The sequence below is a fragment of the Lactuca serriola genome, chromosome 1, assembly GCF_051521515.1.
Source record: "Lactuca serriola cultivar US96UC23 chromosome 1, Lser_US96UC23_V15, whole genome shotgun sequence".
Taxonomy (NCBI): domain Eukaryota; kingdom Viridiplantae; phylum Streptophyta; class Magnoliopsida; order Asterales; family Asteraceae; genus Lactuca; species Lactuca serriola.
Window position 1 is genome coordinate 12,723,344 of NC_136408.1, and position 24,084 is coordinate 12,747,427.

At 39.9% G+C, this 24,084-nt stretch overlaps 1 pseudogene; it reads left to right on the forward strand.

Moving 5' to 3' along the window:
- Positions 1–682: 682 nt before the first annotated feature.
- Positions 683–21,480, forward strand: LOC145051676 (uncharacterized; annotated as a pseudogene).
- Positions 21,481–24,084: the final 2,604 nt, after the last annotated feature.

A 24,084-nucleotide genomic window follows, 5' to 3' on the forward strand; every position in this document is an offset into this window, starting at 1 on the left:
GTTATACTTATGGGGATGAGATGTATCATGTATTTGTTCTTTCTATTATGTGCTTTGGTTCATTTCTGATGAAGGAAGCGTACAAGCCAAGTGGAATTTTCAGTCTCTATGACTTTCATCATACATCGTGTTGTAAATAAGTCCTTCTTGATGCTTTCATTCCATAATTAAACAATTGTGTGTCTATCTCATGGTAAGGGTATTTTTCTATTATTAAATGTGGATAGCTTAATAGGATACTCATTATTTATCCCCTTTTTCTTTTTAGTTTATTTTACATGAATGACATAAATTTATTCTCCTTATTTGCCAACAGATGTCAACCTTGTAAGGATGCTTAGTGACAAAGGTCAATACTCATGGGGAGACAATAGTAGAGATATCAGAAAAATGATTATTTTCATCGGTTCAAGTTTACTTGAAACTTTACAGTCTGCGATTAATAATTAAGAATTGTAGTTTCTCCCTTTTAGCCAAGTTTCTAGTCAAATTACTTATTTCTATTTTTTTTTATTTTCTATTACTTGAATCATGCTTCTTCTGGTGTGACTGGTGAGGTCTCATCAAAAACAAGCATTAAAGTGTACATAAAAAAAATCCATGAATCTTAGAGCTTGATTCTAGCATAGGACCCTATAAAGATTACTTTCAATATAGAATCAAAAGATTTTCTGAACAGAAGATGCTCATTGATCAATATGATGGAATTCTTGAGGAACTTGTGAAAGGTATTAAAACGAAGGGTAAATAGGTTGTGAAAGGTATTAGACTATGTTAAGAACAAAATACGAAAGTAGGATGATACCTCAGCAAAGCACCAACAAAGATCGACAATTGCGGATAACCAATGTATGCCGTAATACGTGAGCATAGCATATGATTGACAGCTACTAAGCTTCTCGATGTCCTTTTTGTATTGGAACCCTAAATACACTACCAACAAAACCGATGGAATGGCGATGTGCCACCCATGGCAGCTCTGAGTGAACAGGAACGATTGATACCTCACCATCTCCTACTGCTAGAGAGACGTAATGTGTGTATCGATAGAGCGTCTTCGAGAAATGAAAAACGAAGGAAAACAGTGCGAAAGGGTTTATACCAAAAACCCTAAATTGTTGTCTAATGTGACTCGTACCCTGCGTATAACTAGTTTTGATGAGATTTACATTCGACTCAACACGGATTGCCTTGTTCAAATGAGAGCGGCCTTATGAATAGTAAAACAGTGACCTTTTTCCTTTTAAAACTTTTGCCACCTTAGTTTTGGTGTGTGCGCTTTTGGTCGTTGATTTGAAGTTTGCCCGTTTTTCGTTCCTCTTTTATATAAGTGTGGGGAAGACAACTTTCTTGAAGAGAATTGCTAATGAGACTCTTGAGCTTCAGGATCTTGTTGAGGTTGTTCCCGAACCTATTGATAAATGGTAGGATATTGGACCTGATCATTTTAACATTTTAGATGCCTTTTATTCTGAGCCACAAAGGTATGCTTACACCTTCCAAAATTATGTCTTTGTTACAAGAGTTATTCTAACACCTCGATTCTCAGGTATTGATGTATATAAGAATTTCTTTGATTTCATGGTCTACTTGACGAGTTGGATGCCCTACTCGTCGAGTAGCAGCGGGTTGGTCCACGTATTTTAGTGACCTACTAGCCGAGTCCAAGAAGGGACTGGACGAGTAGGAGCTGGCAGATGAAACCCTAAATCCTGGGGTATTTCACCCTATTTAAAGGATCATTGGCCTTCCCCATCCTCCCCTTTAGAGTTACTTGACACCCTTTAACCCTAATTCGTGTGAGTGTACTCTGTTTGTGTTCTTAAGCTTGGGAAGAGGATTTTTGGTGAGAAGAAGCTTGGAGATCAATTAACTAGGATCAAGGAACGTGTGGAACCAGAAATCTGATGGGTTTTATACAAACAATCCTATGTGTGTATGCAACCCTAATTTGGATCTATGTTTTCACTACTAGATACACAACATTATGAACACATGGATAAAACCCTAATGTAGCATGCTATTTTCGAAAATCACATAGAAGGCTAGATCACATACCTCTTGTTGTTATATTGCAATAACAATTTAAATATTCAAACCCTAAGTCTTGAAAGCAAGCACCACAAGTGTAGTGCCTCTAATGGCTCACAAACACCACAAGCAAATGGAGAGGCTATAGAGAGAGAAAGGGAGAGGTAGAAATAAGATCTAGATACCCTAGGGATTTTGTGGACGATTTCTTATGCCTTAGGGGTCTTTATATAGGGTTGAGATTAGGTTTTTAGTCCTTATCCTTATCTAGTTGCTTGCCCACCAAGCAACCACAAGATAAGCCTTGAAAAAACCCTTATCTCTTGGACCTTGGACGATTTCAAGGATATTCTTATCCTTGAATTCGTCCATCCTTTAACAAGGATATCCATTGCCCTACTTTGCAACTATCACATAATTACAATTTAGCACCTCTAGTTTAATTAATTACACTTGATCACAAAATTAATTCCTAATTAATTATTGACCAATATTAATTAAACAATTATAACATATTAATAAATCATAATAACATCTTTCTCTATTTATTTCTCTAGTCAAGTTGCTTTGGTGAAGGCAACCCAAAAGGACCATGCGCAACCGGGTCAAGTATTTACCAAATATGGTTACGGGCTTAGACACTAATCCAACAGTCTCCCACTTGGATAAGTCTAGTAACCACAAATGTAACATACAACTCGATTAGTAATCATAGCTCTCAAAGACGCTGTTGAACTCTGATCTCATCAGTAACCTTTCCTCTAGATAAGGGATCGTATAGTCCTCTGTTTAGATATTGTGCGGACAATTTCATGGAACTGATTGTCCAACAGTTGGTTTCTTGATCTCAGATTCATTTGACATAGAACTTAATTGAACACATCAATTCAGTCTTGACCAGGCCCGACACATAAGTCAAATCAAATCATCGAGCGACCGTGATATCGCTTTTACCCTCTTAGGATAGAAGTAACATATAAACTTCGACTTATATGCATTTACTTATCCACTAATCAACTATACACAACAATGCGTTTTATAGCATCGATTTACTGATGCGGTTTCGCATTATCAATGCACAACCAATTAGTAAATAAAAACCATATATCTAGGTTTTAAGACCATATGATATTATCGTCTTGCGATCACTTTTTGTCACGGGTTTATTCCAATGCTCAAAATTTGTTCATAAGCATCATGAATGTTGTAGCAAACCTTTTCTATGTCTAATACCTTTTAGACACTTTACATACCAATTCATGAAAATCTTCATTCATACCTACTTCCAACATATGAACGATTGTGGACCATTCGAATAATTCGATTATTCTTAATAACTTAATTATTCAGGAAGTCAAAACATGCAAAGTGAAACAATAGTTAAACAATTAAAATAAGATAGTAACTTTACTCATAAATAATACTCCTTTATTTAATCATCAAACGTCAATAACATTTATCTATTACATGTTTCTAAAACTATCTAATCTAAACTAACATCATCCTTCAGCCCAATGCTCCTGGTGTGCTGCAAGTGCTTAACCCTACTCAGTCCCTTCGTAAGCGGATCTGCTGGGTTATCTTCTGATGATATCCTCTTAACCACGAGGTGTCCTTCTTCTACTCGATGTCTAATAAAGTGATACTTTCTGTCGATATGTCGAGATCTACCATGATCCCTCAGTTCCTTGGTCAAGGCAACCACTCCTTCATTATCACAAAAAATTTCCATAGGCTCCTTTATGGCAGGCACAACTCCAAGGTCACCAATGAAGTTCTTCAACCATATCGCCTCCTTTGACGCTTCACTCGCTGCAATGTACTCTGATTCACACGTTGAATCAACTACAGTTTCCTGCTTGGAACTCTTCCAAGTCACTACTCCTCCATTTAGGGTAAAGACCCAGCCCGACTGCGAACGGTAGTTGTCCCTGTCGGTCTGGAAGCTGGCATCACTATACCCTCGCACCTTCAAGTCATCACTCCCTCCGAGGACTAAGAACCATTCGTTGGTCCTCCGAAGGTACTTAAGTATATTCTTGACCGCAATCCAATGAGTTTTGCCAGGGTTCCCTTGATATCTACTGACCATGCTCAAGGAAAAGGCCACATTAGGGCGAGTACAAGTCATAGCATACATGATCGAGCCAACTGCGGAAGCATAAGGTACTCGGCTCATCTCTGCTATCTCGGCTTCGGTACTCGGACTTTGAGTCTTACTCAACTTGGCATTACTCTGTATCTGTAGTTCTCCCTTCTTGGAGTTTTCCATACTAAAACATTTTAGTACTTTATCTAAGTAAGTATTCTGACTAAGTCCTATTAGTCTCTTACTTCGTTCTCTCACTATCCTTATTCCTAAAATATAGGAAGCCTCTCTGAGGTCCTTCATAGCGAAGCACTTCCCGAGCCGGGACTTAACCTCCTGCAGATTCGGGATGTCGTTTCCTATGAGCAGTATGTCATCGACATATAAAACGAGGAAGCTAACTATACTCCCATTGGCCTTGACATATACACATGATTCATCTTCGCTTTGTACAAATCCAAACTCTTTGACTTTCTCATCAAAGCAAAGATTCCATCTGCGAGATGCTTGCTTAAGTCCATAAATGGACTTCTCACGCTTGCACACTCTATTGGGATGCTTCGTATTGACAAACCCCTTTGGCTGAGCCATGTAAACATCCTCAGCCAACTTCCCATTAAGGAAAGCGATCTTGACATCCATCTGCCATATCTCATAATCATGAAATGCAGCAGTGGCTAGTATCACCCTAATAGATTTTATCTTAGCAACTGGTGAGAAGGTCTCATCATAGTCAACTCTGGGAGTTTGAGTAAAGCCCTTCGCCACCAGTCGTGCCTTATACGTGTGCACATTCCCATCCACGTTGGTCTTCTTCTTGAAGATCCATTTGCACCCAACCGTCTTACGTCCGGGCACATTGTCAACAAAATTCCAAACTTGGTTGTCATACATGGACTGAATCTCGCTGTCCATCGCCTCCTTCCATCTTACAGACTCTGGGCCTGCCTTGGCTTCCTTATAGCTGTTAGGTTCATATAGATTTACTAGTGTACTATTACTAATATACATGTCCCCTTCGGTAGTAATATGAAAACCATACAACTAGGGTTGAACTCTAACTCTTTCAGAACGTCTAAGAGGTAAGGACTCGTCAATTGGTTCAACTGGAGTTTCCTCCTTGGGTTGAGCGCCAGCGGTAGAGGTTCCTTCATCGCTCGATTCTTGAATCTCTTCAAGATTGATTTGCCTCCCACTGTCTCCTTGGCTTATGAGCTCTCGCTCTCGGAAAACCCCTCTCCTTGCAACGAAGACAACATTGTCACTCGGTCTATAGAAGAGATATCCAAAGGATCTCTGCGAGTAGCCGATGAAAATACATCGCTCACTACGAGGTTCGAGCTTGTTGTGAGTCTCTCGTCTTACGAAGACCTCACAGCCCCAAACCTTGATATGTGCCAACGAGGGAGCCTTCCATGTCCACATTTCGTGAGGTGTTTTGGCAACCTTCTTTGTAGGGACTCGGTTAATGATATGGGCGGAAGTCTCTAAGGCATACCCCCAGAATGAGATAGGTAGTGAAGCATGACTCATCATAGAATGGACCATCTCTAAAAAGGTTCGATTACGCCTTTCTGCCACACCATTCAACTGCGGTGTCCTAAGTGGTGTCAATTGCAAAACTATTCCGCATTCCTTGAGATAGTCGTGGAATTCAAGACTTAGGTACTTTCCTCCTCGATCGGATCGAAGCATCTAGATTTTCCTGCCTAATTGATTCTCCACTTCATGCTTGAACTCTTTGAACTTTTCAAACGTTTCTGACTTGTGCTTAATTAAGTAAATATACCCATATCTACTATAATCATCGGTGAAAGTCACGTAGAAGCAGTTCCCATCCTTTGTGGTGGATCTAAAGGGACCACATACATCGGTATGTATGAGATCCAATAAACCCTCACCCCTCTCACATGTGCCAGTGAAGGGTGACTTGGTCATCTTTCCAAGTAAACAAGATTCGCACGTGTCATCTTCCCTAAGGTCGAATGACTCCAACACTCCATCCTTTTGGAGTTTGGCTATGCGCTTCTTGTTGACATGTCCAAGACGACAATGCCACAAAGATGCTTTATCCATACTATTGGAAGAATCATACACAACACATCATTTCCTAGGTTATCTATAACCATAACAGTTTCGTAAATTCCATTACAAGGTATTGCTTCAAAGTATAAAACACCATTTAGATAAGCATAAATTGAACCATTCTCATTATTAAATGAATATCTAAATCCTTGTCTAAATAAACCATGAAAAGAAACGATGTTTCTTTCCATATCTGGCGAGTAGCAACAATTATTTAAATCTAAATTCAATCCACTACTAAGCACTAAAGAATACACTCTAATCTTGGTAACAACCGACGTTCTTCTGTTCCAAATGATTAGATTTATTCTTCCAGGGTCCACATCCCTATTTCTTCCTAGTCCCTACATATCAGAACAAATGTGGTAACCACATCCTATATCAAGAACCCAAGAAATAGCATGAGATGAATCATTATATTTAATTGTGTATATACCTGCATAAGATGGCTTGATCTTTCCATCCTTGATGGCTTGCAGATATTCCGGGCAACTTCTCTTCCAATGCCCTATTCTGTGGCAATGATGGCACTCTGCCTCCTTTGGGTTAGGGTTGGGTTTCGCAGGATCAACCTTGGTCCCACTAGAAGAGGAACCATCTTGGGACTTTCCCTTGCGGTGGCTCTTTGACAGAGCCTTCCTCTTCTTGCCCCTTCCCTGCCCTATAGCCAAAACAGGAGCAGCGGATGGATTAGGAGTTGGTGCAACAGACTTGTCCTTAAGGTTGCTCTCAGCAGTCCTTAGGAGCCCTTGGAGTTTGCTTAGGGTGACCTCTTCCTTATTCATGTGGTAGGTCATCCTAAATTGATTGTAGCATGAGGGCAAGGAGTGAAGAACAATTTCGATAGCCAAATCTTCCCCAAAGTTGACATTCAACTTGTGAAGACGATCGACATACCTTTGCATCTTTTGCAAGTGCACGGTAAGAGATTCTCCACTTCCCATTTTAGCAGTGATCATATTCGTAATGATCTCATAGCACTCTTTCCTCGCGCTTTGGTGATATATCTCCATCAAGTCTTTATGCATCTCATAGGGATACATGTCCTCATAGGACTTTTGGAATTCGGAGTTCATAGTGGCTTTCATGATGCAATGGACTTTTGTTGCATCATGCTCATGTGTTTCAAACACAACCATTTCTTTGGGAGTAGCGGTTTCTGGATTGATCTTTTCGAGCTTCTCATCGAGAACATACTCCTTGTCCTCGTAACGAGTGATCGTGCGAATGTATCTTATCCATTCGCTAAAGTTCGATCCATCGAAAGTCACTTTTTGACAAAGGCTCATTAGCGTGAATGAGCTAGCAACAACGTTGTTTGCGTTAGACATCTATAAATAGAAAGGATAAAGTTTGATTAGAATTGAATCCCTAATTAAACACCCAAAATGAAAAATTAGGGCTAGGACCCAACAACATTATTTACATATTAGAAAAGGGATGCCGTAATCCAACATGCAAATAATTTGCAGGTAAGTGAATGACGATTCACTAATTCTTCACCATGAAAAACATACGCTTGAGTTTTAAATGTATTGAGAATTCCTAGATTTTCTTGGAGATACATTGAACTTTTCAATGGCTTGTTTAAATCTCGATATGCCCCTCTCGTTTGTGTCTGGGATGCCGAGGATCACAAAGTGGGTGTGAATAACCATGCAAATATACATGGTGCCTTCATTGTTACAATCACCTATTCGATGTGTCGGTAAACCACACACGCTCCATCGAACTATGACAAACAATGAATCACCCTTTACCACCTTTGCTTAGAACCAATTAGTGTGCCAGTAAACCACACACGCTCCACTAACTTCTTAGCAAGGGTGGAAAGTGTAATTTCATGGGATTGCATCAATTTCACTTTTGCCTAAAGTAACTAGGATTGGGAATTTGTAAAAAGGTTTAGTTACTTTATATAGATTCATTATACTTATTAATGAGGAGAGGATTGCCCTATCCTACCCGTTCGGCTAACGACGCTCCACCAGTCAAGCAAGCGGTAGGTGTGAGTGTACACCCATTAAGCGCCATTTTATAGGCAGCAACCTTATACCCAACTTATAGACCGACTTCACGAATGAGGCCTACTAACGGTAAGACTAGCATTTTAATTTTACACACACACACACACACACATATATATATATATATATATATATATATATATATATATATATATTAAGCTTGTAATAATATAATAGTATAGGGTGTATTTTAAACATTTCAAAATACTAGGGTTTTAATCTTCAATTTAAAATTTTCGAAATTTAATACCATTTAAATTAAAATTTTAAATATTAAAACCATTGATTTAATAATTATCTTAAATTAAACTCTTAATTTAAATTATCAAATCATAAGGGATTATCTAAATCATGAGGATAATTACCATTTAAATAATTAACTCGTCCTAATCCCTTTTATCCCTCTAAATTTCGAAAATAATGGGAGGGGATAATTCAAATTCTTTAATTACCATATTTAACTATTAAAAGATAATTACAAGATATGGGATTATCCAAATCCCTAAAATTTAGGATCTTATCTTGGGGAAGGAGGAAAATCTCGAAATCTAAGGGTTTGCAAACCCTAGATTTCGAAATCTTGGATTAAAAGGAAAGGATTCAAAAAACCCTTTCAAGATTTTCGCAAATTAGGGTTAGGAAACCCTAATCTCGAAATCTATGGCCTCCTAGGGTCTATTGGCTATAAACCCTAATTTTTGAAGTTCATACAATTGAATAATGCTAATTGAAAACAAGTTAACCAAAGGCTCTGATAGCACTGATGGGTTTTATACAAACAATCCTATGTGTGCATGCAATCCTAATTTGGATCTATGTTTTCACTATTAGATACAGAACATTATGAACACAAGGATAAAACCCTAATGTAGCATGCTATTTTCGAAAATCACATAGAAGGCTAGATCACATACCTCTTGTTGTTATATTGCAATAACAATTTAAATCTTCAAACCCTAAGTCTTGAAAGCAAGCACCACAAGTGTAGTGCCTTTAATGGCTCACAAACACCACAAGCAAATGGAGAGGCTATAGAGAGAGAAGGGGAGAGGTAGAAATCAGATCTAGATCACATACCTCTTGTTGTTATTGATGATTTTAGTAGATATGGGTATGTCTACTTAATCAAACATAAGTCAGAAACCTTTGAGAAGTTTAAGGAATTCAAACAGGAAGTAGAAAATCAATTGGGCAGGAACATTAAGATGCTTCGATCCGATCGAGGTGGTGAGTATCTTAGTACCGAGTTCCTTGACTATCTTAAGGAGTGTGGGATTATCTCACAATTGACTCCTCGCAGGACACCGCAGCTGAATGGTGTAGCTGAGAGGCGTAATCGAACCTTGTTGGACATGGTTCGCTCTATGATGAGTCGAGTTTCGCTACCAATCTCTTTTTGGGGGTATGCCTTAGAGACTGCCGCCCATATCCTTAATCTAGTCCCTACAAAGAAGGTTACTAAAACACCTCATGAGATGTGGACTGGGAAGGTTCCCAATTTGAACCACATCAAGATTTGGGGTTGCGAGGCTTTCGTGAGGCGTGAAACTCATGATAAGCTCGAACCCCGGAGTGAAAGGTGTATTTTCATCGGCTACCCACAAAAATCCTTCGGTTACCTCTTCTACAGACCCAGTGAGAATGTGGTCTTTGTAGCAAGAAGAGGGGTCTTTCGTGAGAGAGAATTTATAAGCCAAGGAGACAGTGGGAGGCAAATTGATCTTGAAGAAATTCAAGAAGCAATTGGTGAAGGAACCTCAGACACTAGCAATCAACCTGAGGAGGAAACTCCTGTTGAGCAAGCTGACATGTCTATACCTCCGAGGCGTTCCACACGGGTTAGGAACACACCTTCGTTTTATTATGGCTTTCATATTACTACGAAAGGTGATACGTTTATCAGTGATAGTACACTGGTAAATTTGGATGAACCTAGCAGTGTTAAGGAAGCCATGGCAGGCCCGGAGTCTGCTAAATGGAAGGAGGCTATGGACCGCGAGATACAGTCCATGTATGACAATCAAGTTTGGAACTTGGTTGACCATGTACCAAGCCGTAAAACAGTCGGGTGCAAATGGATCTTCAAGAAGAAGACCGACAGGGAAGGAAAAGTGCATACTTATAAGGCTCGACTGGTTGCGAAGGGTTTTACTCAGACTCAGGGTATTGATTATGATGAAACCTTCTCGCCGGTAGCCAAGATTAAGTCTATTAGGGTTATGCTAGCCATGGCAGCATTTCATGATTATGAAATATGGCAAATGGATGTCAAAACCGCTTTCCTTAATGGAAAGTTGGCTGAGGATGTGTATATGAATCAGCCAGAGGGTTTTGTCAGTGCAGAGTACCCTAATAGAGTATGCAAGCTTGAGAAATCCATTTATGGATTAAAACAAGCATCTCATAGCTGGAATCTTTGTTTTGATGAGAAGGTAAAAGAGTTTGGCTTCTCGAGAAGTGAAGATGAGTCTTGCGTGTATGTCAGAGCTAGTGGGAGTATAGTTAGCTTCTTGGTACTGTATGTGGATGACATACTACTTATAGGAAATGACATCCCAACCTTGCAGGAGGTTAAGTCCTGGCTTGGGAAGTGCTTTGCTATGAAGGACCTTGGGGAGGCTGCCTATATCCTAGGGATAAGGATATTAAGAGAAAGGAGTAAAAGACTAATTGGACTTAGTCAGAGTACCTACTTGGATAAGGTGTTGAAAAGGTTCAACATGCAGAACTCCAAGAAAGGAGATTTACCGATCCAAAGTAATGCCAAACTGAGTAAGACTCAGAGTCCGAGTACAGAGGCAGAGATAGCTGAGATGAGCCAATTACCGTATGCTTCCGCTGTTGGCTCGATCATGTATGCTATGACTTGTACCCGCCCTGATGTGGCATTTGCTTTGAGCATGGTCAGCAGGTATTAGGGGAACCCTGGCAAGGCTCATTGGACCGCGGTAAAGAACATTCTCAAGTATCTGTGGAGGACTAAGGATTGGATCCTTACCCTTGGTGGGAGTGATGACTTGAGAGTATTAGGGTATAGTGATGCTGGTTTTCAGACTGATAGGGATAACTTCCGCTCTCAGTCGGGCTGGATCTTTACCTTAAATGTAGGGGCAATTTCTTGGAAGAGTTCCAAGCAGGAGACGGTGGCTGATTCGACTTGTGAATCAGAGTATATAGCAGCGAGTGAAGCAGCAAAGGAGGCGATATGGCTAAAGAACTTCATCGGAGACCTTGGAGTTATACCAGCTATTAAAGAACCTATGGAGATTTTCTGTGACAACAATAGTGCGGTTGCCTTAGCCAAGGAACCCAGAGATCATGGCAGATCCCGACACATTGACAGAAAATATCACTTCATAAGACACAAGATTGAAGAAGGACTCCTCGTGGCAAGGAGGATATCGTCGGATGAGAATCCTGCAGATCCCCTTACGAAGGGACTGACGAGGGTTAAGCATTGTCAGCATGCGACGCACATCGGGCTTAGGGACGATATTAGTTTTACAGATTAGATAGTTTTCCTGAAACTTGTAAAATGTAATCGACGTTTGATGATGAATAAAATTTGTGATTTATTTATGAGTAAAGTGTTACTATCATTGTCAATTATTTACTATTGTTTCAGTTTTGCATGTTTTGACTTCCAGAATAATTAACTTATTCAAACCTCCACAATCGGTCATACGTCGGAAGTAGGTATGAATCAAGATTGTCATGAATTGGGATTGTAGATGGCTAAAGGTGTTTAGACATGGAAATGGTTGCTGCAACGTTCATGAGTACTCATAAGTTATGAGTATTGGTATAAACCCACGCTCACTTGTATCACTTCATGGAATTTATCTCGAGTGATCGTGAGACGATAATATCATATAAGTCTTCAAACCTAGAGATATGAGCTGTTACCTATGAGTTGGTTGTGCATTGATTGCACGAAAACGCATCAGTAACTTGATGTTATAAAACGTGCCTTTGTGTACAATTCAACAAGTAGTAGAACAAGCATATGAGTCGAAGTTTATCTGTTCCTTCTAGAAATAGAAGCGATATCTGGGCCCCTCGATGATTTTATGTTGACCCATGTACCGGGCCTGGTCAGAACTAAACTGATGTGTTCAGTAAAGTTCTTTGTCAAACAAATCGGAATTCGAGAAACAACTGCCAGACAATAAGCAAGACATAGTTCCATGTGTTTGTCCGGCTGATATCATGAGAACAGAGGATTATATGATCACTTGTCTTAAAATGGCGCTTCATAGTTCAACAGAGTTTTCGAGAGCTACGATTGCTGGTTGGTTCCTGAAGTTATATAGGCAAATAGAGTTATTAGACTTATCCAAGTGGGAGTCTGTTGGATAAGGTGTCTAAGTCCATAACTTATTTGGTATATACTTGACCCGACCCGGCATGGTCCATTTGGGTTGCATTTCACCCGAACAATTTATGGATAATTTTATGAGAGTTATACACATATGTTTATTAATATATTATAATTTATAATATATTAATATGAGGTTATGTTATTTAATTAGTCTTAGTCTTAAATTAATTATGAATTAATTTAGAGATTAAAAGGAAGACTAATTAGATTATGGGCTATTGGTTTTATATGGTGTGGGCTAACACTCATTTGTTAATGGGCTAGGCTTGGATGGAAGTCCATGGATGATCCATGGAGCTTCTAACCCATGGGTCCTTGGAAAAGGAAAGGTCATGGGTTATTAGGGTTTCACCCTAACCATGTACACTATATAAGCATGGTTATGGTGCATGAAATGGAACTAGTGAACTAGTGTGTGTGTGTGTGCTTGTGTGTGGCCGAAAATTGCTAGTGTGTATACTCTCTCAAAGTTTTCCAAGTGTTTGTGGTGATTTGTGATTCCATTTGAGGCATTCACACTATTGGTGCTTGGCCCTCAAACTCCTTAAGAATCAAACTCATCAAAAAGGTATGTAATCTCTTCTAACTCTTTTATGTTGAAATGTTCCCCATGCCATGTTAGATAGGTTATGAACCTTGGAAAAATTATTATTTTGCATGTATTTAGACAAACATAGATCCAAGGTTTATTAGGGTTGCATGCACACTTAGGAAGTGTTAGATTGCTCAAAACCCAACAGTGGTATCAGAGCCTAGGCTTGCTTGTTTGATACTTGATGCAAAATAGTTGAAAAAGTCGAAAAACTTGATGTCTGCCTGATGAACTCGCCGAGTCCATGGGGGGACTCGCCGAGTCCATGTGTATCTTCAACCTACTCGCCGAGTAGGAGCGACAGAGTGCAGATTTTCGACTTTTGCTGCTGAAAATGGACTAGAAACATTACCCTAAACTGTTTTGGTGTTGTAAAACTTGTTTTAGTTGGTGTAATGGTTGTTCTAATCCATTTACAATAGCATATATCAAAATTCCATGATTTTTATGTGTTCATATAATTCTTGAAATTTTGATGATCATGTTCATGTTCTTATGAATTTAGAAGATGATAGGAATTATTTGCTGAATTGTTTAGAATTAATTCTTGATCATTTATGTGTTTTAATGGAGTCCATAATTTGTCCTCAAGTTATGGATATCCAAAGGTCACTTTCTTTAACACACACATTTAAACACATAAGTTACATGAAAATGAAGAGTCTTCATTTTATGAACCTTTAATTCATAAGTTATGAAATGAACATGATTTCTCGTCAGAAGTCCAGTTCCTTGGGCATCTAGTTAACCAGGAGGGGATTTTGGTCGATCTGGCCGAAATCGAGGCGGTCATGCAGTGGGAGGTTCCGAAATCTCCCTCAGACATCAGGAGCTTTTTGGGATTAGCGGGGTACTACCAGAGATTCATTCAGGATTTCTCCAAGATTGCAGTACCCCTCACTCGTCTGATGAGGAAGGGGGTGGATTTCCGGTGGGGCCCTGAGCAGCAGAGGGCGTTTGAGACCCTCCGACAGCGGTTATGTGAGGCTCCAGTCTTGACACTCCCGGAGGGATTTGAGGACTTTGTGGTGTTTTGTGATGCATCCATCACAGGTTTGGGGGTGGTCCTCATGCAGAGAGGACGAGTAATAGCCAATGCATCGCGGCAGCTAAAGCCGAATGAGACGAGATACCCTACTCATGATTTGGAGCTAGGAGGAGTAGTGTTCGCTCTCAAGATATGGATACATTACCTATACGGGGTCCGTTGCACCATATACACGAATCACAAGAGCTTGAAGCATATTATGGATCAGCCAAACCTGAACATGAGGCAACGCAGGTGGCTGGATGTAGTTACGGTCTACGATTGTGAGATCCTTTACCACCCCCGTAAAGCGAATGTGGTGGCAGACGCTTTGAGCCGCAAGTTAGCTGGGTCTTTCCCCCCAACGAGATGTATGAGGATAGCAATGGATTCCCCGCTTGTGAGTTTGATCAAAGATGCCCAAGTTGAGGGCATGCGATCAGAGAATTGGACGCTGGAAATGATCAAGGGTGAGAACACCCGATTTGTGCAGGATAGCCGGGGATTATTGACCCGATGCGGTTGTTTTTGGGTTCCGATGTCTGGTGGAGTCAGGCAGACGGTCTTGGAAGAGGCTCACAAGTCTCATTTTTCTATTCACCCGGGGGCCACCAATAGGTATAGAGACATGAGTTTGAGTTACTGATGGCCATGTATGAAGCGATAAATTGCTTGGTATGTCGAGAGGTGCTTGACCTACAGGATGGTCAAGGCCGAACATCAGAGACCGCATGGTAAGCTGCAGCCTCTAGAGATTCCCATGTGGAAATAGGAATAGATCATGATGGACTTCATTACCAAGTTGTCGAGGACAACAAAGGGATTTGATGATATATGGGTCGTCGTAGATCGATTGACCAAGATTTCCCATTTCTTGGCTATTCGGGAGAGTTCTTCGGCCGAGAAGTTGGCTGACGTGTATGTTCGCGAGATCATCGCTCGCCATGGAGTTCCGGTCTCTATTGTTTCCGACCGAGATATTGGATTTACCTCCCGTTTTTGGCAGAAGTTCCACGAGGAACTGGGCACGCGGCTACACTTTAGTACGACATTTCATCCGCAGACCGATGGTCAGAGTGAGCGGACCATTTAGACCCTCGAGGATAAGTTGAGGGCATGTGTTATTGACTTTGGTGGGAGTTGGGATTCCCACCTGTCCCTTGTAGAGTTCTCCTACAACAACAACTATCATTCCAGCATTGGCGCCCCGCCTTTCGAGCTGTTGTATGGGCGAAGATGTCGCGCCTCGGTTTGTTGGGGTGAGGCTGGACATAGAGTGATGGGACGGATGTGTAACGCTCCGTTTCTAGTACGTATTTAATTCATTAAATGTCATTTTATAAGATCTACTCGACGAGTTGTATCCATGACTCGTCGAGTAGATTCTAGGTTTGGACGTGGGTTTAAGTGATCTACTCGACAAGTCCACGCCTTGACTCGACAAGTAGGCAAGTCTGGGAAAACCCTAATATTTAGGGTTTACACCCTATTTAAGCAACATTATAGGCCTCTTGTTCAACCTCCATCACCTCCAGAGCAGCACTCTCATAACCCTAATCCTCCATAAGTGAACTTGATTTTTCTTTGTGATTTTGAGAGTTATTTGGTGTATTTGAAGCTTGTAAGAAGAAGAGGAAGAAGGAGTACTTCAAGTGAAGATTGTAGATCCAAGAACAACATCAGCTTCTCTTCACTTTCTAGTAATCAAGCCTCATACTTGACTTGTAGTTTCTTAGATCTCCTTGTGGTCATCTTTATGAGGTTTTTGGGTCCAAGGAGATTGATACTTGGGACTTGGACGTCCCAAGTCGATTTACACACAGATCTGGAACCTTGGAGGATCCTCATGGCATAAAGGTGCCATCTTAATGGCCATGAGAACCCCAAGTATGAAATAAACCCCATTTTTGGTCCTTTGAGCATAAATGTCCCATGCATGAATGTAAAGTTCATGACTTTACGTGTTATACCGATCTTAGGAGCTTAGAGCTACCTTCTGGATGAGTTTTTGCACATTAGAAATCGAATTATAAACTTGGACATGCATGGACTCGGCAAGCCGTTCTTGGGACTCGGCGAATCGTAAGTCGGTTCCCAAAACTATTATGACTCAGAGGAACCCATTTTAGTTCAGAAGGGATTTAGATGAGTCCAGGGAAGGGGCTCAATGAAATGGATGAAGCCATGGAACTGGAAACCATGGGACTCGGCAAGTGCAAGAATGTACTCGGCGAGTCCAAGACCATCTCCCAACTTATGAAGATGGACTCGACGAGTTGTTCATACAACTCAACGGGTCACAAACTAGACACGTTCATAAGATGAAGACAACTCGACGAGTTCAGGAAGAACTCAACGAGTCAGATGAGGACTGTCCTGATGATATGATTGGAAAGGGAACTAGTCGATTTTTTGCTAAACTCAACGAGTAGAGTCGGGTTAGGGGGAAGATGAAAGAATATGGACTCGGTGAGTTGGCAGGCCAACTCGGCGAGCCTGGTCAACTGGAATGTTGACTTTGACCAGAATATTGACTTTGACTAAAGGTGAAATGGTCATTTCACCCTGAGATTAGTTATTAGTTTTTGACTAAGTATCATTATGGGAATTATAGCCGGAGAGTCGCCGGAGCAGCAGCCAGATAATTCTCACTCAGGGTATCAGCAGTCAGACACACGAGGTGAGTTTCCTTCCAGTAGGAATGGGTCTACGGCCACAATGCCAACCCGTTTAGATGTTAGTAGTTCCGGACTTCGGTCCGATGTTGGGGGTTAGCCCGATGCAATTTATACGTTTCCGGACTTCGGTCTGATGTCGGGGTGGTCCCGAGAAGTAGTTATGTATGCTTGATGTCTTTGTGATTCATGCATGTTTATGTTATGTGTTATGTGTTCCGGACTTCGGTCCGATGCCGGGAAAGCCCGATGTAGCAGTTACATGTTTATGTTATATGTTATATGTTTATGCTCATGTTATGTTCAGTTTATTCCGGACTACGGTCCGAGTTTGGGTGGGGTCGAAGTTATTCCAGACTTCGGTCCGATGCCAGGCGAGGCCCAAATTATGCCGGACTTTGGTCTGATGCCGGCCGGGGCCCGATACAGTGGATAAGGCCCAGTATTTGTTATATGTGTTATTATATGGTATGTGGTAGTTTGGAGGAGCTCACTAAGCTTCGTGCATACGATTTTTAGTTTTGGTTTTAGGCACTTCCACTAGCAAAGGGAAGGGCTCGGGATGATCGCATGGCGCACACCACAATTTTTCTTAGCCTGGGAGTTTACTCTGATATTTTATATATGAGATAGTAAAATGATGACAGATCTTATGAGATTTTTGAGATACATGTTTTATGATTTTATATTATAGTAATGATACTTATGTCGTGAAATGATTTTTAAAATGAAATTTTGGGTCGTATTTTTGGTATGTTTCAGGACGCAAGTATTCTTGCAGACTACCGAGAAGATTCAGCAGATTAGGCAGCGCCTGCAGACCGCTTAGAGTCGGTAGAAGAGTTATGCCGACAGACGCCGATCCGAGTTAGAGTTTCAGGTGGGTGATATGGTGCTCCTTAAGGTCTCACCCTGAAAGGGTGTGATTCACTTCAGGAAGAGGGGGAAATTAGGCCCCCGTTACTTTGGGCAATTCAGGATCATTGCCAGGGTTGGCAAGGTGGCTTACAAGCTAGAGCTACTGAAGGAGCTTATTCGGATTCACAACACTTTCCACGTTTTGCAGTTACGAAATTGCATTATGGATCAGGAGGCTGTAGTGTCGATAGATGATATTCAGGTCGATGAGCGCCAGAATTACGTGGAGAGGCCTGTGGCCATACTGGAGAAGAAGATGAAAGTTCTACGGAACAAGGAGATACCTTTGGTGAAGGTACAATGGGCACATCGGAGGGGGTCTGAGTGGATGTGGGAGCCAGAGGCAGAGATGCGGGAGCATTACCCGGAGCTGTTCGCCGTGGCAGACTTCGTGGACGAAGTCTAGTTCAAGTGGGGGAGAATTGTAACACCCAGATTCTCAGGTATTGATGTATATAAGAATTTCTTTGATTTCAAGGTCTACTCGATGAGTTAGATGCCTTACTCGTCGAGTAGCAGTGGGTTGGTCCACATATTTTAGTGACTTACTCGCCGAGTCTAAGAAGGGACTCGACGAGTAGGAGCTGGCAGATGAAACCCTAAATCTCGGAGTATTTCACCTTATTTAAAGGATCATTGGCCTTCCCCATCCTCCCCTTTATAGTTACTTGACACCCTTTAAACCTAATTTGTGTGAGTGTACTCCATTTGTGCTCTTAAGCTTGGGAAGAGGATTTTTGGTGAGATGAAGCTTGGAGATCAACTGACTAGGAGCAAGGAACGTGTGGAACCAGAAATCTACCTCATTTGGCATCCTTTTTGGAAGGTATTAAGCCGTTATCCTAACCCTCTTTTCATTCTAGACCTATTTTGGGTGGATTTTGGGGCTTTTTTAGCTTAATAGGAAGCCTTTCTTGTGTTTGAGTTAAGATCCAAGGTTGCAACTTCAGATCTGAACTCTCTTGGGTCTCTAAGTCCATAAAGCTTCTAGCTTTTGCAAGAATGAGACTCTCCTAAGGTGTAAAGCTCCATTGAAAGCTTGGATTGGTCATTTAGAGTCTCTAGAGCCTTGCCTGCACGTGAAGTTTGCAACTTTACGTGATAAACATGCCTTAGAAGCTTGGATCTGCAATATAGAGTCGTTGCATGGCTTAAAAAGTACCTGTATGGATGAAGGTTTGAAGGGACTCGGCGAGTTGCATAGTCAACTCGGCGAGCCACATGAGGATGGTCCTGTACTCGACGAGTTGGATGAATAACTTGGCGAGTCCGTTGGAGATTGTCGTAGACCAGGCGAGTCAGTAGGATGACTCAGTGAGTTGGTTAGGGTTTTCCTAACCTTCGGACACGTATGAGCATGGCGAGTTGTAAAGGGAAAACTCGGCGGGTTGGCCAAGCAGTTATGACCACTAACACTAGGAACTCGACGAGCCACTCGAGTGACTCGGCGAGTTGGCGAGTCATGCCAGGAACTCGGCGAGTAGCTAAGGGTACTCGACGAGTTTAGGTCAACATGGACTGTTGACCTTGAAAGTTGACTTGGACATTGACCGAGGGTTGACTATTGGACTTCTGGGAGTATCTTGGGAATTTATGAACTTTGTGATGTCTCGAATATAGGTGGTGGAGTTTGTGTTGGTGATCTGGGAGTTGAGCTTTCTAGTTCCAGACGACATTTGTGAGGTGAGTTCTCCTCACTATATCAACAGGGTCTACGGAACCAAGGCCGACCCTTTATGATTTGCATCCTGGTTTTAGGATGGTTTCCATGTTAGTAATCTGTTAGATTTCATCTTGGTTTTAGAATGGTTGTTATGCTAGTTATCTGTTAGATTGACATACTGGTTGTAGGATGGTTGCTATGTTAGAAATCGTTTAGATCGGTATCCTGGTTACAGGATGGTTTCCATGTTAGTTATCCGTTAGATCAACATGTTTAATTGTTTATATGTTTGTGCACATGTTTGTTGGTTTGAGGTAAAGGGTTGAGGCAGGTCCTGTTGTGTGCAGTAGGCCAAGACACCCTGGGCGGACTGGGTAGACTGCAGGCCCGGGCCGGAAAAATCTAGTCAGGCCAAAGGCCTAGCGAGCGGTCCGGATAGGCTGAAGGCCTAAAGTAGGCAGTCCAGACGTGCCGAAGGCTTGGAGAGCGGTCCAGATAGACTGAGGACCGGGATTCGGTCAAGTCAGACTGATGGCTCATTATGCATGCTGTTCTGTAGTGGTTATATGAGATGTTATGTATATATATATGCGGTTGGTATTTTGGGGGTAACTCACTAAGCCTTCGAGCTTACATTTATCGATTATTGTTTAAGGTAGAGCGGCTGACCGCAGGAAGACGAAGGCATGATCGTACCGCTCATCCTTATTTTATGATTTGATACTGGGATACTCTGATTATTATTATTTTGAAAACAAACGATGAAATCTTAAATGGTTTTTAAGTGTTTGAAAAAGTTTAAAATTGGCTTGAATTTTATGGGTGTTACAATTATGCAGGAGAAAGATTCATCTGGTGGAATTAAGGCTCTTAGGTTGATGGAAAGAAGTGTTTTCAGTGATAGAATGGTACAAACTATGCCATTTGTTCTATAAATTCTCTATTTTTAATATGGTTAAATTAATGTACTTTCATTGATATGTTTGTTATACTTCCATTGATATATTTATTATATCATAGCATACTACCTTCATTTCTTCCTATTATAATATTGTACTTTGAAAAATCCACCTAATTATATCAACATTATCCAGATTTAAAGCAATTTTCACTACTATAAATGGGTTGATTTTTCAAAGGTTAACATCCTAATAAGAAACAAATTGGAAGTACAATTCTATTTATGAATGTGTTTACTTTTGGTACTTCCTTACAACAACTCCTTTCCCGATGGTTGTTTACTTTTGGTACTTACTTGATGAAGGTGTTTGTGAGAGCTATTCATGAAGCAAACTAGATGAATGAGATGGAAATTAGCATTTATGATTCATGGTTTGATCCAGTTGTTTCATCTCTCCTTGGACTTATTCCAGATGGATTCATGTATCTTAGAGCTAGCCCTGATACCTGCCATAAATGAATGATGCTACGCAAGAGAGAAGAAGAAGGTAGAGTAAGCCTTGATTATCTTCTTGGTTTGCATGAAAAACATGAGAGCTGGCATTTACCATTTGAAACTGGAAATCATGGTATTTATCAGTCAACAAGCTTCCCCCTCACATTGATGCCTCCTCGCATCCTAGTATAAAAGATCAGGTTTTCTATTTGGAAGGCAATCATATGCACTCAAGTATTCAAAAATGAACCCTTATAGTTTACTTAAGCCTATTAGTTAGTTAGTTAGTTGTTAGTTGAATTTATGTTTGTGTGTGTGTATGTAACAATCAGGTCCCTGCTTTGGTTCTCGATTGTGAACCCAACATTGATTTTTCAAAGGATATTGAAGCTAAGCAGCAGTCAGCTATTTTTAATTACATTTGTTACTCGTATAATATTAAATTCTAACTTTTATTGTCTATTTTTGAAGGTATGCTCGTCAAGTTGCAGAATTCTTTGAATTTGTGAAGAAAGCGAAAGAAGTTTTAGAAAGTGGGTCATCCCAATCATAGGTGTTATCGCCTCATAGTGGTGGGTTGTGGGTCCCACCACAGGTACATGGGAAGAATTTTCCCGAGTCTCTAAAATCATTGGAGTTGAGAAAGGCCATGTCTCTCATGTCTAGGACTGGCTCTACTTGATAGTTGCTTGCTTATTCGCTTATTGCTTGTAAAAAGAAAATAATTTTCTTACCTCTCTCTCTTTCTCTCTTTCCTTGTTCATTTAGCTTCATCAAATTATGGATATAACTTTGTTTAGGATGATGGTAGTAGTAGGATTTTGTGATAAAATTTGTGAAAAGGTCTTTTTTGTTGTAGGAAATGTTAATTGGTATGCAAGATCCATGTAAACGTGTTTGTAGATATGTTTTTTTGGGAAAATATTTGCTAACTTTGTATTTTGCATGTTTGGTATGCAAGATCCATGTAAAAATCTATCAAAGAGGTGAGAATTGAATATGTGAAGGAGATAGTATTATGGTTGAGGATGATTTAAATCAAAATGGGCATTTGAGATTATCTTTCTAAACAAGTGATACTTTACATCATCTCTATTTTTATAACCCTATTGTTGCATTTGAACAAGGACATCTCATAATCTTGGATTTTAGTGGAATATTTAAAGAAAGAACAATATAGCAAACAAGTAGGTGCTTGGATCTCTTCCTATCCCCCACCCATTGATTAAAAAAAACAAAAACAATCCTAGGAAGGATATCGTAACAACCAATTTGATAATGGTTTAAGCTTTCATTTGGGATCACCGATGTGGGGTGGGGCTTAATTTTAGTGTCTCTTCCACCACCATATTCAAGTTGAAGCATTTATTTTTATTTAGGAACATTGTGGTACACCTGAAAAGGTTGTTTAAAAAAACAGTAAAGGGAGGTAGGCATATGTTATGAACTACATAGAAAAACCACTCAAAGGTCAGTCATGTGAAGTGATGCTTGATCAAACCATCAAAATAATGAATGGATCGTTTGGGTGATTCTTTACCATGGTTAGGTTATTTTAATTGACCAATTAAGTGGCTAGAAATATTAAAAGCTAGATAACTGCTTTAGTAGGCTTGATGCCTAGACAATCGTCAATAACCATAAAAATCATACAACTGCAGAAATTCACTGGATTTAAATAAAATTAAACCCAAACATATATAGCTAGTTAGCGAACAAACCATTCAAGGAGCAAACTTTACCAAAAAGCCAATACTGAGAGGCTTTTTTTTTGGGGGGGGGGGGGGTGGATTGCAACATGTCACACATAGTGACAATTTTTGGATCTTGATTGAGTTTGAGTTCAAGCTATTTATTAATTGGGTATAAGTTTTGTTTCAACCTATTTATTAATTGAGTTGAATGTTTCCACACAACCTAACTTGTTTATTTAGGGTGTGTTTGAAATTGCTTATTTAAGATGTTTATATGTTTATTGCAGTTTAGCACCCATAATAAGCAAATTTTAGTGTTTGGATAGACTAAAATTAAAAGTTTTTATTTACTCAAATAAAGAGTTTTTGATAAGTAAGTGGGTTCTAACTTATCAAAAACAAATTATGACTTATTTAAACAAATTTACCATATTAACCTTATTATAAATATATGTCTATATAATTGACCGTCATTGGATATTTGCAAGTAGAAATTACCAAACACTAAAAAAGAGTTTATTTACGTTTTGATAAGGGATAAGCTAATCCATTTTTTAAACTCCGTTTTAACACCAGAAAAGCTAATAAACATTTTTACAAATAAACATAACTTGTTTTAAATAAAAAAATCCCAAACACCACCTTTAAATGAGTCAATATTTCCAAAGTAACCTAATATTTCAGATAAATGAGTTGTCTTTGGGTTAATCTATTTATGTAGTTTCTAACCCAACATATTAAATAAATTAGTTAAACCTGAAATAACCCATTTAAAATAAAAAAAATTAACTAAATATTACACCATATAAATTAGTTCCAAAGTGAAACAAAATTTCACAAATATGACAGACACAATCCCAATTCACAAATACAAATAAACTGTTCAACTAACAATAAAAATGTTTAATTTCAAATTGATTTTAGAGAATGAATAATTTTATCGACACGAAGAAAATAGATGGGATTTAGGATTGCATTTTTAAAATGCAAATAATAATATAACATCATAATTTATAAATTAATACTTAGATTATGTGACAACCCGAAAAACTTCTTGCATGCACTCTTCAATTCTTTACAATATTAGACTTATTTTACTATACGGTAGTACCCTTTAGAGTCTAAAGAAGCGTTCTAAATATCATATAATTAAGGTAGGAGTGTTAAAAAGGGTTAAAACGAAGTGTATGAATCAAAACCGGGCCAAACACTCCAACACATGGAGTGTGCGGCTACACACTTGAGTGTGCGGCCACACACTCTTGTTTGCGGCCTCACACACTCCCAACCACACACTCCACCTATATATATTCCACACTTAGATCATTCTTGAAAATTTCCTTCACTTCTTCAAGCATAGAACACGAGAATCCTCTCAAGTATCATCCATTCTCCTTGAAGATCTTCATAAAAGGTACCAAGAACACCAAGATCTTCATCTGGCAGCACACATGGCAGCACACACCACCTGGCAGCACACATGGCTGCACACATGGCTGCACACAT